This window comes from Marmota marmota, unplaced genomic scaffold (genome assembly GCF_001458135.2).
Source record: "Marmota marmota marmota unplaced genomic scaffold, marMar, whole genome shotgun sequence".
Lineage (NCBI taxonomy): Eukaryota > Metazoa > Chordata > Mammalia > Rodentia > Sciuridae > Marmota > Marmota marmota.
This window is the reverse complement of record NW_026000077.1, coordinates 945,307-958,867: the sequence shown is the minus strand read 5'-3', so window position 1 is coordinate 958,867 and position 13,561 is coordinate 945,307. Positions and strand designations below refer to the sequence as shown.

General features: G+C 46.9%; 1 long non-coding RNA gene across 1 annotated transcript in view; it reads left to right on the top strand.

Moving 5' to 3' along the window:
- The window catches only part of LOC107156145, a 49,854-nt gene that overhangs the window by 19,857 nt on the left and 16,436 nt on the right, over positions 1–13,561 (top strand). Inside the window, exon 2 of the long non-coding RNA XR_001505316.2 lies at positions 12,044–12,167. This is a non-coding gene — a long non-coding RNA (uncharacterized LOC107156145). The remainder of the gene's footprint in view (positions 1–12,043; positions 12,168–13,561) is intronic.

Genomic DNA, 13,561 nt, shown 5'->3' with positions numbered 1-13,561 from the left:
TTTTATCTTCTATTCCAGAAATGCAAACCCCTTGAGAGGTAGAGATGCCTTTGCATCCTCAAAGCAGGCATACAAGGAAAGAAACAGGTATTGGCATGGGCAGTGGTCCACTAGCCTCTCCTCTGTCACCAGACAGTGAAGAGTTTACAGTCTAAGGAACTGGCATGACTCAGACAATAATAATACCCAGCATTTCAATAATCAGAGATAATAATTGATTATTATGAATAAGAATTAATAATTATTAAAAACAATAACCAGACATTGTTCTATGTATTTCAATTTTTAGGATAAACTTATGAGGTAGGCACTAATATTAATACCATTATATAGATAAGGAAACTGAGCAGAGAGTGACTAAGCAACTATTAGTCTCTTTTGGGTTGCTATAATAGAATACCTGACTCTGGCAATGTATGCAGGAAAAAAGAGCTCATTTGGCTCACAATTCTGGTGTCTGGAAAATCCAAATAGCATGGTGCTGGCATCTGGCGAGGTCTGCCTGGCTGCATCATAACAAGGCAGAGAAGTAGAAGAGTAAGTGGGTGCATGCAAAGGGAGAGGTCATGTGACAAGACAGGAAGCAAGAGTCAGGTGAGGGGCCAGTCTTGCTTTTTTATAGCAACCTACTCTGGAAACTAATCCATTCCTCACTCCTGTGAGGCCCCACCCACTCCAAGAGAGCATTGATCCCTTCACAGGGCAGCCATGACTCATTTACCTCTTAAGAGTCCACCACCTTTCAACATGGTTACGTGGTGGACCACCTTTACAGCACACTAACCATAGCACTGTCCAAGGTCATATAGCAAATAAATAGCAGAATTGGCATGCCAACTCTACGTGATTTCAAGGTCTAGATTTTTTTGACCCGTGTGTTACACTATCCTCCCTATATTGCAGAGTGGAGAAAAGTTGACATTCTGAGTTATGACAAGCTTGGAATTAATTACCTTGGACGCTGGGCTTAGAGTACACATCAAATCCACTTCCCAATGGATGCTGGGCTGTGGCTGCTGAAAGACTCCCTGCCCTGGTTAGGATGGTCCCCTTAGGCCATACAGGGTACCGCGGCCCCCAGGACAGAGAGATGCCAGCATCTTTCCTTCCTCTCTCCATTTTAGCTTTGTACAGAGCAGTTGTTCTTTATAGATGTGTCACTTACTTGACTGATTGAAACCAGAGGTCAAAATCAACCAAGGACGGTGCCAACATTTCTCTAAAGGAGGGATTTAAAGATGATAACCGGCTGAAGAAGAGGAAGCAGGCTTGGAGGACGAGTCTTGAAGCTATTTTGTATAGTAAGTCATGGTTTGATTTTAAAGTGTGTTTGTTTGGGGGGGATTGGGTCTGAGGGAGATTTGGGGCACGTCTCTGAAACAGTCCCCGGTCCTGTTGCTGGCGCACACTGACTGTGGCTGTGAGGGATATGTTCCTAAGTTTAGTTACATCCATGAGCACACCGTGCGATTGCACCTTCAGAAATACAGTCAGGTGCACCAAGAGCTCCAAAGAGCATCTGAAAGGCCAGCGGCATGGCTGGCATGTCTGAAAACTTCCCAACTGGGAGCCAGACAGGAGGAGGAGCTTGGGCATCGGTGCTCTGGGCTGGGGGTGTGCCTAGTGATCAGGAGTGGATGAAATTCCATTAGAGGTAAATGTTGTCAGACAGCAGGCTGGAAAGATATATTTTAAGCTGAGAAATTACTTAATAAATTCAGACCAACACTCTGTGACATTTCCCACAAGACTTTAATGCTGTTTACAAATTCCAGAGAACACCCTGAGTCGTTTCTGGCATGGGCTTATGATTTATTTCAAAGGAAAATGGGACAGAGTGTGTGGGTTTGTGTTTAATGTGAAAAGGGATTTGGAGATGAAAAGTCAACTGGCATGAAAGATTGCAGGGCAAATGCAAAGTCGCAGAGCGTGTGGGTGGCCTTGGAGCATGTAATAGGGTGTGGAGAAAAGGGGCCTCTCACCCTTCCAGGGCTAATCAAATGGTTCCATTTGCACGGGCCAACAGCGCATTAAGGAGGGTGGGTTAGGAGGCCAGGCTAGATCCAGGCTTTCTGAAGCACTCCAGTCCTAAAGATGTTCATACCAAGAACAGGCAGAGCGTCTGTCCTAAGGAGGAAAGCCACAAAAATCAACAGGTGGAGGGCATGGCCTTCATTTGCAGCAAGATGGACTTCAGTTAGACCAAAAGAAGGCATTCCTAAAGAAAATAAGACCTTAGATGAACTGTGTAAGGAAGGTCTGGGGGCAAATTCTCCATGTGGGATGCTCTGTGTTTCTTGGAAACAAGGGGATGGATTGGATGACCTTGTGATTTCAATCTCCACGAGGTGCAGAGACCATACAGGGATTAGGGGAGGGGATATTTCACCGGTTCACAGCTGGTGTGATCCAGGGGACAGTGATTTAAGTATTGGGTGATGGGGGAGGCTGCGATGTGGGACCGGGCTAGTAGGGAGAGGACAGAGTCGGGAGGATCCTCCTTCCCTCTCTCTGCCTTTTCCTCTTTTCCTAGGAAACTCCTGGTTTCATTCATCTTGTTTGCTATGGAGTATGTGGTTTGAATGGGAAACGAGGACAATGACGTTCCTCATCTCTCTTGTAAAAAAAAAATGACATTCCATTTGGTTTTGGAAAATACACAATATTCCACTTATAAAATATTCAATCACTGTCATTAATCCTCCCGCCTGGGCTGGCTCTGCCCCAGTTAGGCATGAGCCACAGACTTTGGCTGGAGCCACAGGCTTCTTTTTATGGACAATATCATTAGAGGTTCCAGAGTCCTGTAGATTGGAGCTCTCCAGGGTAGGGGTCTGTATCCACCAGCTGCCTCCAAAGCAATCTCCCGGCTCAAAGTCCAAAGGCTCCAATCAACCAGGGCCTCCCGCCACTGGGCTGAGGATTTATAGAGAGGTTCTGGGCTTTGACAAATTAATTCCTGTTAGTGCAACAAAGGGTGCCCCCTCCAAAGGCTCTGCCCACTCTCCAAAGCTCATCTGCCTTAAAATGTGGCCAAATCTTTCTACTCCTGTGCTGCCAGACTGTCCTTTTTCTTCCTCAAAATTTTTTTCTTACATTTTCCTGTCTTTTCTCCTCTGTTTTTTCTTATTGTTTTAAACTTTGTTTTATACCTTAGTATCAATGACAAATAAAATTGTATATACTTACAGTGTACAACATGATGTTTTGACATATGTACGCATTATAAAATGATTAATGAAAGCCAGTTAATATTGTCTTACACACTTTTGTGGTGAGAACATTTGAAATATAATCATCTTTTAGCAATTTCAAGTATACATTACTCATTCTAGTCATCAGGCTGTCAAATGGATCCCCAGAATTTTATTTTTGTGAACAGCTCCCCTACCCCTTGTTCACCCCAGCCCCTGACAACCACCATTTTACACTTTGCTTCTGTGAGATTGACTTTTTTTTAGAGGCCAGGATGAAGAGAAAAGGGAACCCTTGGACACTGTTGGTGGCAATGTAAATTAGTACAGTTATTGTGGAAAATGGTATGGAAGTTCCAGGAAGTTCCTCAAAAACCCCAAAATACAACTACCATAGAATCCAGCAATCCCACTACTGGGTATGTGTGCAAAGGAGATGAAATCAGTATGTTGAAGAGACATCTGCACTTCCATGTTTATTGCAGTTACTGTTGATGATAGTCAAGATATGGAATCAACCTAAGTGACTTCCAACAGATAAATGGGTAAAGAAAATGTGGTATATATACACACCATGGAATACCATTCAGCCTTAAAAAAGAAGGGGACCTTGTCATTTGTGACAACATGAATGAATCTGGAGGACATTATGTTAAGTGAAACAGATACAAAAAAAAAAGACAAATACTGTATGATCTCACTTATTTATTTTAAAATAATCATAGAATTCCAAAATGTCAGAGCAGAAAGTACTTTGGGAAATGCCAAGTCCAACATGCTTCTTTGACAATGGGAAAAACTTAGGCCCCAAGATCTGTTAGTAGAAGTTTTCTCCAGACTTCAAAGCAACAACTACTTGCTCTCCCACCCACCTCCACTCCCTTGGAGGAGCGGGTGTTTGTCAGGAGCCTGGGCATGTTGACTGGAGAGAACTGCAGTGGGTGGCCAGGCCTCTGGAGGGTCCTCTTTAACAGCTGTGCTCTCCGAGGACAAACTGAGGCTCTAAGGAGGGCAAGCTGCCGATGGCCCTGCATTCTAGCTCCAGGACAGTTTTCCACGTGTCACTCTACTTTCTGCCGGAAACCTTGTTGCAGGCGCCACCTCCTGCCCAGCTTCCCCATTCCCCTGGACGCCAGCCTCTTATGCTCTGGAGCCATCTGGGCTTCATCTCGTGGGCCATCCTAGGAAATGTGCTCTAGGGCTTAGTGTCTGTGCTCCCCATGGTGGCTGGGGGCTCTGTGCTCTTGTCCCTCCAACCCCGGGACACTCACTCACTTTGCCCACCTGAGACACCACTAACCTTTGCCAAAGCTACAGATTGGTTTGCATTTGGCATCGGGTGAAGGTTCCTTGGGATTTTGAGGATGGGGCCTTTTGCCTAACAACACAGGGAGAGTGGGGGTTACTCTGTTCTTTTGGGGGGGAAACTAGGTTCTGTGGCCTATCAGGCTCCCCCCTCAGCCTGACCCTGGAGCCCGAGAGAGGCTGTTGACATTCTTGTCACTGGAACATTTTGTTCCCTGCTGGAGACTGGCTCCCTCCAGCTGTCAGGAGTTGTGGGTGGCTGTCCTTCGTGCCCAGCTGTTGTCACCAGCCTCCTGCTGAGGGTGCGCACGTCTCCCTAGAGTCACATGGAGCAGATACCTTGGATACTCTCCCACCTCTTCGGGTCCCTTCCAAATGCCACCCAGGACCAGGAATCTCAGGGTCTGGAGTTGGGGGCCATCCAGAATCAGATTTGGGGAGATCTTAGAAGCTATAAACTTCCTGTCTGGGAGGAGGAAACTGAAGGGCAGGCAGATGAAGTTCCCCCAAGTCCTGTAGTTTATTAGTGACAGAGCCAGAGCACCAGTGATTGCCCTTGCTCTCCAGGACATAAAGGGCTGTCACCAACGTGACCGCCATGAGCTTCCCAATAGTTCTGTGTGGCCACCCCTTTTCCTGGGTGGGGAGAAGGCCCTTTGCAGTGCTCTGAAATCTGACTTCTCAGTCCTTCTCGGGTTTGCAGTATTCCTTGAGGTGGGTAAGGGTTAGGGATTTGGCAGGCCCCGCCAAGACCTTTCTGAGGGTAGCGCTGTCCCTATTCTGTATTTCAGGGTCTTTGCTCTCTTAAGGACATCCATAAAATTAGGCGGCAAATTCATGGTGTGGGGAATGGCAAGGTCCTCTCAGCTGTCAGAGGGAATGCAAGCTGTGTTTTATTCTGAATGCCTGCAGAGTTGCTGGGGGTGAAGGAGGACAGGGGGTGGCTGGATATGCAGAAGTACCAACCCCTAGCTGTTCTTGATGCTTTATCTTGGTTTTGCTTGTCTTCTGTCTCCTTCAGCGTGTTAATTCCAAGATGTTGAAAGGAAACATTGTGCCGTCTGATTATGACCTTTCAAATGAAGGGGTTGAACTAGTGGCTTAAAAAAAAAAAATCGTAGGGCTTATTGGACTCTGAAGCTGCACATTCCCCACTGGGGTTGGGACTGGAGTTCACAGCTCACTTGGGTTTGGTCAAATGCAGCAGCCTACCTGCCAGCAGGATTGCCCAGACCAGGCCAGTCCGTCCCTGGAGGCGCACAGGGAGTTTAAAAAAAAAAAATTCCAACAAGAACAAAGCTGAAGCTAAATAATCCATGATAACCAGGACAGAGCTTCTCTCTCACCACAGAAAGACAGTCGTCCAAGCCCTCTTTGTCCTCCTGTAGTGGGCCACAACATCGTCCACCACCAGGACATTCTTTAGTGATGGGGGAACCATTTGTGTGATCCTGCTAACAAGGGCTTGGGTCCTGATGGGGTGAGGGCAGAGCCAGAGCTTCCACAATAAACATTTTCCTTCTGGAAGCAGCTCTTGTCCTAATACCAGCTCTGGGCTTCCTGTGATGCCCGTTCATAAATGATTCAGGCCTCACTTTTTGAGAGCATTAAAGCTCTCTGTCTTTTTCCTTCACCCGGGAGCACAAACAGCAGTCTGATGCCGGAATTTAATACCCAGTAAAGCTTTCAGGTTCAAGAATAAAAAGGCCGCAGTGTAAACAGCCCACAAATCCCGCATCCAACCAGCAACAGCCGCCAGCGAGGCCCGGCTAAGGGCAGGTGGGCCACGGGGAAGGGCTGCTATGTCCCCATCTGGGAGTCCAGTGGCATCGTGCCCTCCACAGCAAGGGGTGGCCTACTAGGCTTCTGGGGTGCAGTTCTCGAGTTAGTCAGCTTTCCATCACTATAAAAAAAATCCTGAGATAATTAACTTGTAAAAAGGTTTATTTTGGCTCATGGTTTTAGGGCTTTTAGTCCATGACTAAGCAGACTATTGTTTTGGGCCTCGGGTGGGGGTGCCAGATGGTGGGAGGCGTGCGGCAGAGAAAACTCACCTTATGGCCAGAAAACAGAAGAGGAAGAGGAGGAGACCAGGGTCACACAATTCCCTTCAAGGATGTGCCCACCGTGACCCAAGGACTTCCCAGTAGGCCTCCTGAAAGATCCCATCACCTCCCATAGCACTACTCTGGGGACCAAGACTTCAACACATGGATTTTTGAGGAACAATAGCAGTTCTCTAACAGCCCCACTGTCTGATCGCATCTCAGAAAGGTTGGACATCCTCCCTGGGGTTGGCAGTCCCAAGCCCAGGTCTCCAGGAAAAACCGTTCTTTGGGGTCCCAGGGATTGAACCCAGAGCACTCAACCCTTGAGCCACACCCTCAGTGCTTTTTATTTATTTTACTTTTTAAAACTTTGACACAGGGTCTTGCTATGTTGCTTAGAGCCTCACTAAGTTTCTGAGGCTGGCTTTGGACTTGAGATCCTCTTGCCTCAGCCTCCTGAGCCACTGTGATTACACCTGGCTCAGGAAGGACTTTTGATCTGACTCCATTGCCCATAGTTAGAGGAAAAGCAGAGCGAGTTCTCCCAGGCCTAGGCACCACGTTCCTCTGCCACGAGGAGTCTGGAATCCTGTGTTTCTGGCACCTGTTAGTTTGAAGCACTGTCTGTAAATCTTAGCCATCTTCCATGCTCCAACCTGGACTCCGCTGCTTCATAAAGTTTTCTCTAATACACCAGCCCAGTTTTCTGAAGCCCAGGCTGTAGTAAATTTCTATAAACAAGAATGATGGTGGTGGTGATGGTGGTGGTATAGGGATGATAGCCATGATAATAGCCCATCCTCACTGAGTATATTCCTTGTGCCAAATTCTCTTCTAGTGCTCTTTTGTATGAACTCTGTTTATTTGTACGACAGCCTTATGAGGTCAATAACAGCATGTTCTGATTTTGCCTCTGTGTGTGTGTGTGTGTGTGTGTGTGTGTGTTCTTCTCCCCGACACTGAGTCGTCAGAAGGAAAGGGGTGTGTAATGCAATGTGGAGACTGAGTGTTCAGGGGCCCCACAAGGCATTAGCTGATTAATCCTTCCTCCCTCCCTATATGAAGTGGTATTCTGCCCATTTCTCAAATGAGGGCCAGAGGTTGAATCACTTGCTGACTGATCTCAATCACACAGCTTTATAAGTGCCCCAGTTGGACATAGAATATGTACATCCTATGTCTTCTCTCATCTCGTGGGTTGAAAGCACAATCTCACCACCTCTTACCCAGTGTATACGACCATGGGTTTACCCTCTCTGTCCTTCAGGTTCATCTAAAAAAATGATATGTGCATGTAAGGAGCTTAGAACAAGGTCCCTGGCACAGGATAAACACTCAAAAATACTGATTAATATTATCATGTCTTAATGCAATGTCAAGCAACACATGTTTAATGAGCCCCCATGATATGACAGGAAAAGGCATTGTATTGAATGCTCTCCTGTTTTTATTCCTCTTCTCTACTTTCCAAAGTGCCTTGAAAAGCATTAAGCACATAGTAGCTGATCAATAAATGCTTTGTGATTGATTTCTGCAATGTAGTTTGGGAGTGGGTCTCAAAGAGCTCTTCTGCCTATGGTGAAATATCTCCTCCATCTACAATCCTTTGATTTTCTTTTCATTTCTCCTGTGCCTGATTTTGGAGGCACCCATGGCTGTGCGATGGTATAAAAGCTGAGTTCCGGGAGCCAGATGACCTAGAGGTCTACTTTTGATACTACACTAACTTCGACCTGGCTGAGTTAATTCCACCTTTGGGCCTCAGGGGCTTGGCTTAGCTAGTATCTCAGGCCTCTAGTGCACTTCAATTCTTAGGGAAAGTAAGTGCCAAGGAAGGGAAGACCTGAGATGCTCTCTAGCTCCTAGCTCTCAGATCTCAACTTTCTAACTTGCTAACTTTTAAAAATTGTTTTCATGGGCCTGGGGATGTAGCTTAGTGGTTGAGCACTTGCCTCGCATACATGAGGCACTGGGTTCGATCCTCAGCACCACATAAAATAAATAAAACAAAGGTATTAAAAAAAACTGTTTCGAGCCAAGAAGTAAACTAAATGGATGTTAAAAAAAAAAAAACCTAAAAATCAAAACCAAAACCCCCCTCATTTGTACAGATCAGTCTGTCTTTCCACTCCCAGCCTTGGCTATGGTTGGGCTGGTCCCATGTCACAGGCCTGCTTTCTTTTCATTACCCCAGCTCAAGAGGAGGGAGGATTCTGTGATAGGGACGTGTGCACATGGCGAGGTAGCTACTTTGGGCAAAGTTCCTTGTCTTAGCCGGCCATTGGCACTTTTGGTTGCCATTATTACAGGAAAGAGGTTATCAGATTGCAAATGCTCAAAACTTATTATTAAAATTTTGCTGATGTTGATTAATGTCAGGCTGCCTTCCAGGGGCCCGGGTGTGTGTGTTTGTGTGTGTGTGTGTGGGGGGGGTGGGCGGTGGCGGTGGTGGAAGGATTAATCAAACCACATGCTTCATCTGAGAAAATGGAGAAATGCCGCCAGGCTCACTTCAGGAAGTGGGTGGGAACATCAGGGCTGTAAGGATTATTCTGGAGTCCTCTCCATTCTAGACCATTAAGTCTTGACCTTCAGGTCTGTTGCTCTGGAGAGAGGAAGCAGATGCAAGGTAAAGCTCTCTGGGAACTGTTGTGAGACCCCACAGGTGCAATGATTATCTAGGAAGCACAGGAGTTGTCATCACATGACTGGAGAAGGGACAGCATCAAGTTGTTCTTGGAATTTCAGGATAAATTATGTGGCCTCCAGATTTTTCCTGCAACCCACTTGAGAGTTACTGATTTTCAGTTCTCTTTGAGATTATTTATTTATTTGTTTATTTTGGTACCAGGGATCGAACTCAGGGGCACTCAACCACTGAGCCACATCCCCAGCCCTAGCTTGTATTTTATTTAGAGACAGGGTCTCACTAAGTTGCTTAAGGCCTCGCCATTGCTGAGCCTGGCTTTGAACTCGCGATCCTCCTCCCTCAGTCTCCTGAGCTGCTGGGATTACAGGTGTGTATCACCTCGTCCAGCTGCCATTATTATTATTATTATTTATTATTATTATTATTGTGGGGATCAAACCCAGGGCCTTGTGCCAGCTGGGCAGGCACTCCACCACTAAGCTACATTCACAGTACTTTTGGGATTCTTTTTACAGAGAAAATATCTGCTTTCTGAATTTGCTGTTGCCAAGCCCTTGGTTGAAAAGAAAGTGGATGTACCTGGCCAGGAGCTAGAGAGGGATGTGGGAAGGAGAGATGGGAGGAGGGTTCCCCCTCTTTGTCTCTGAGGACAGGAGCAGCCCAGGGCAGCTTGACTCTCTGGTCTGGATCTATACTTTATTCTAAGAGTATCTAAGCTAAGAAATGCAATTGAAAGAGAATGCTTCTATGAGTTGCCTCCTGTCTGCCAAAAACATGGTAATGAGTTGGTAGGGCCAAGTCGCATTGCAGAAACCTGTGTGAGGGAGAGCTCTAAGGTTCTGGAGTCCCCCTTGAACACCAGGTTGGGCCTGGGGTGGGAGCCTTCCTCTCCCTCCACAGGGATCATGGGGCTGCAAAAGAGGCAGGAGAGGGAAGAGCAAAGGTTGAACGACTATGAACTGCAAAGGAGCCTGGGCTCCAACAGGGGAGTGGCAGACTTGGGGCACCTTCTGAACTAAGTCAGCCCTCACCTTCCCTGGGGAACATCCCAGAAACCCTCAGTCTGGTGCACCTTCTCTTCCCTGTCTGGCCCCCAATGTTCCCTTATAGTAGAATATGGAATTTGCTTGCTGACATTTTTCCCCCCCTATTTAGAGGAGTTCAGTGATCCTCAAAGGATCATGCTGTCCTCGCTCTGTAACTGTGTCTGGCAAGTAACAAGGGGCCATAAATGTTAGTGAATCAACAAAACTGAAGGGACTTGGCACCCAGTAGACACAACGTAAGTGCCATCTTCCTTCCCTGCTGCATCATGTCACAGTTGACTTTTGACTCTGAGAATGAAGAATGCTGACTTTGAAGATGTCACTTTTTCAGGCCCATGGTTCCATTCCCTTCGGTCACATGGCCTTGCCTCAGGGAACACAGGTTTTTATGTTCGGTCACTTTTGATGTTGAGACGAACTGAGCCCAGCTCACCTACGCTCTGTAATAAATTCCAAAGCTGGAAGGGGACCAGGAGGGGACTCATCTACTCTGGGACATCCACCATGCACTCTTCCTGTCCATTAGTGTGCACTGCTGAGAGTTGGCTGGGGAGCTCCACTCCTCAGCCTGCTCCCCCTCCTCTTAGGAGCCCCAGCTCAGATGGAGCAAGGCAGAATCACTTGGCTACAAAATTATCTCTACTTCCTGCTAAGGAAGGAGGCAGGAGCAGGAGCCTCTTCCTTGGGGGCGGATTATTTAATCACTCGTCTTTCCCCTCGAATCAATGCAACTAATGAACATCTTTTGCTTCTTCCGCCTTCCCCTCTGCCTTCCCGCTCTGTCCTCGCCTCTTATTAGTCACATTCTCCTTGTTTGTGCTCGGAGTCATCAAGGATTTCACCAAGGAAAGGAGGGCTGGGACACATTGCAACCTACTCCTCTCCCACCAGGGTGGCTCTTCCTCTCCGGGTCACAATCAGTCTGTTCTGAAGTGATCCAGCTTTGCGGGACTGTAAATGGCAGAACTTGCCAGTGTCACACAAAGGAAAGGCCCTTGAGCTCCCTCCAAGAGGGAGACTTTAGATCAAGGAGGTAGGGGCAAGAGGCGGGACAGAGAACAGAGGAGTCATTTGTCACGGCTAAATGGAAATTTATTGCTATAATCCCTGGGCTATAGAAAGGCATCAGGCTGACAAGGGGAACAGGAACTCTAGAAATTGCTGGAAAAAACAGGCAATGTCCTTAAATCATTCTGAGGGCTATGGTTCTTATTTCCAAATGGTAGTTTCATGGGGCTCCATGCTGGCTGAGGGGCATGGGTAGCCTGAGGTCAGGTGGTTTGGGGAACTGGGCTGCCCATTTCCTTGACTGCCTTGCTGGTGTCAGCTCTGGCTAGTCACTGGCCGAGGGCCAAAATGTGAGTTCTTCTGCCTGCCTCCTGCCTCCCAGTGTGAGGGTGGCACAATCACCTCCTGGACAGTTACGCTTCACGAGAGCTCGATCAACAAACCTGGTTGATATTCACTAAGTGCCTAGCACTTCCCTGGACACCATGGGGGATGTAAAAGAGTATGTATGATGTATCTCCATGCCTCCAGTGGCTTGGAATCTAGTTGAGGGAGAAAAGTAACACCAGGATTCAAGTGAGAAAACCTAAGTGCTCCCTGTTGAATATGCATGAAGGAGAGTGAGGGAGACAGATTACCTGCTTGGGGGGGGGGGTCCGTGGATCTCTCATCCCTTCCATTTGTACCATGGTTTACAACTTGCTTTTGGAACTTAACCTCTTTTTTGTTTTGATTCCTATGTCAATATTCCATTGCGGGCAGTCATTATTTTAACCTTTTTTTTTAAAACAGGGCGATGGTTGAAGTTGAGAAAATTTAAGACCCAATGGACATGAACACCAGGGTTCTGACTCTGGGTTCCTTACTCCATTCCTCATAATACGTCGAGAACTTAGAAGAGAAGACAAGTCTTGAGGTAAGGAGGATTTAGATTAGTGGAAAGTAAAGGACATGAGATTTCAGGAAGAAGAAATAGCACGAGGAGATGCCTCCTTGGCACCTACTAGAAACTTAAGAGAGTTGTGCCTGTTGAATTCAGCGTTGACTTCCCAGCACTGAGCATGGGATTGGGGTTGGTTCTCCAGAGAGACGCATTTAATGACTGAATGGATTTTCGGTGGGGTGGGCGATAATATTGACTCCGAGAGCAACTGGGAGGATCTCAGGCTATCTTGTAAGTTCCTTATAAAGCTGTAGATAAATGGGAAAGGTTCTTGTTACTGGGACTTTGATGAAGACCATCCAGAGGCAGAGACAGGCTTGCCCAGTTGCCCAGAGTGAAGGCGGGGTGGAGAGGGTGGAGAATGTCAGAATCTTTGGAAGAACGGACCCAGCACAGTATCCAGCTCCCCATGTGCAGAATGAAGAGAGAGGAAACTCCTAAGGTTCTCTTTTCTGGTTTCCTTTATCTCTCTTCACATTTCCAATCCTTGGCTTCCTTGCCTCTGACCCCACCTGAACCCTCCACTTTGGAACCACTTATCCTCCTCTGCCTTTCTTTGGCATGTTCTCTCTCTCTCTCTGTCTCCATCTCCACTCTCCACTTGGTGCTTTCTCCTCTGGGTGTTTATCTCGTCCGACCTCTTTCCTACCACCTGCCTGCCAGTTCTGTTGCTCGCAGCCTGGATGTTTTCTGACATCTGCCAGGTGGATCCATAACCGTGGTGAAGATTTCTTTTGGTTCTTCTCTAAGCCCGTCTACCTCTGCCATCTGCTTGACTCTGTTCTCTTTCCTCCCTGAATTCAGAGACCAAACAGGTACCTTCTAATTGGTGCAGTGGGCCCTGGTACCCAACTCAATCAGTCTCTTTTACACTCCTGGTTCATATTGAAGCTTCCACCTAGGATTCATCCCCACACCCTGACCTAGTACGCCCTCAGCTCTTCCTTTATCTGCTGGGCCAGGTCTTGTCTCCCCTCCTTCCTTCTAACCTGATAATGAGACAGATATCTCATGGTCTCCTCGTTTCTTAATGTAATGCCCTGTACGTTTGTCTTCACCTCAGCCTGCCTGTCCAGAAAACAGTCAGGGGACGTCAACCTGGCTGGTGTCACCTCCTTTCAGTCTAGCTGACTGTTATATAAAAGCAGGCTCTTCATAAACACTTTTTGATGCTAATGCTCATGATGTTTCTGATGAAGATGATGATAAATGAGATAAATCACGACAAATGTTTCTGGAACAGTGCGTGGCACCAAATAGGTATTCAATAACCATTAGTAGACTCTTAATCTGAATGATGATGTTAATTGCTTTTCAAGACTCTAGTTTTGATTGCAAATAATGGAAACTGACTCAGAGGAGCTTCA